The following is a 1,615-nucleotide window of genomic DNA, read 5'->3' on the forward strand; positions in this document are numbered from 1 at the left end:
CTATTGTTTGGAATAGTTTCAGAAGGAATGGTACCAGTTCTTCTTTGTACCTCTGGTAGAATTCGGCTGTGAATCTATCTGGTCTTGGGCTTTTTTTGGTTGGTAGGCTATTAATTACTGCCTCAATTTCAGAAGTTGCTATTGGTCTATTCAGGGATTCGACTTCTTCCTGGCTTAGTCTTGGGAGGGTGTATGTGTCCAGGAATATATCCATTTCTTCTAGATTTTCTAGTTTATTTGTATAGAAGTGTTTATAGTATTCCCTGATGGTAGTTTGTATTTCTGTGGGATCGGTGGTGATATCCCCTTTATCATGTTTTATTGTGTCTGTTTGATTCTTCTCTCTTCTTTATTAGTCTTGCTAGCAGTCTATTTTGTTAATTTTTTCAAAAAAACAGCTCCTGGATTCATTGATTTTTTTGAAGGGTTTTTTTATGTCTCTATCTCCTTCAGTTCTGCTCTGATCTTAGTTATTCCTTGCATTCTGCTAGCTTTTGAATTTGTTTGCTCTGGCTTCTCTAGTTTTCTTTCAATTGTGATGCTAGGGTGTCGATTTTTAGATCTTTCCTGCTTTCTCCTGTGGGCATTTAGTGCTATAAATTTCCCTATAAACATTGCTTTAGCTGTGTCCCAGAGATCCTGGTACATTGTGTCTTTGTTCACATTGGTTTCAAAGAACTTATTTATTTCTGCATTAATTTTGTTATGTACCCAGTGGTCATTCAGGAGCAAGTTGTTCCGTTTCCATGTAGTTGTGCAGTTTTGAGTAAGTTTCTTAATCCTGAGTTCTAATTTGATTGCACTGTGGGCTGAGACACTGTTTGTTATGATTTCCGTTCTTTTGTGTTTGCTGTGGAGTATTTTACTTCCAATTATGTGGTCAATTTTAGAATAAGTGAGATGTGGTGCTGAGAAGAATGTATATTCTACTGATTTGGGGTGGAAAGTTCTGTAGATTTCTGTTAGGTCTGCTTGGTCCAGTGTTGAGTTCAAGTCCTAAATATCCTTGTTAATTTCCTGTCTCATTGATTTGTCTAATATTGAAAGTGGGGTGTTAAAGTCTCCCACTATTATTGTATGGGAGTCTAAGTTTCTTCGTAGGTCTCTAAGAACTTGCTTTATGAATCTGGGTGCTCCTATATTGGGTGCATATATGTTTAGGATAGTTAGCTCTTCTTGTTGCAGTGATTCCTTTGCCATTATGTAATGGCCTTCTTTGTCTTTTTCAATCTTTGTTAGTTTAAAGTCTGTTTTATCAGAGACTAGGATTGCAAACCCTACTTCTTCTTCTTTTTTTTTTTTTTTTTTTTAAACAGGGTGTCACTCTGTTGCCCATGCTGGAGTGCAGTGACACACAGCTCATTGCAGCTTTGACTTTTTTTTTTTTTTTTTTTTTTGCTTTCTATTTGCTTGGTATATATACTTCCATCCTTTTAGTTTGAGCCTATGTGTGTCTTTGCGTGTGAGGTGGGTCTCCTGAATACAGCACACTGATGGTCTTGACTCTCTATCCAATTTGCCAGTCTGTGTCTTTTAATTAGGGCATTTAGCCCATTTATATTTAAGGTTAATATTGGAGATGGGAGTTTTGTCTATAAGCCCCTGACTGGGGCTG

The sequence above is a fragment of the Mandrillus leucophaeus genome, unplaced genomic scaffold, assembly GCF_000951045.1.
Source record: "Mandrillus leucophaeus isolate KB7577 unplaced genomic scaffold, Mleu.le_1.0 Scaffold101, whole genome shotgun sequence".
Taxonomy (NCBI): Eukaryota; Metazoa; Chordata; class Mammalia; order Primates; family Cercopithecidae; genus Mandrillus; species Mandrillus leucophaeus.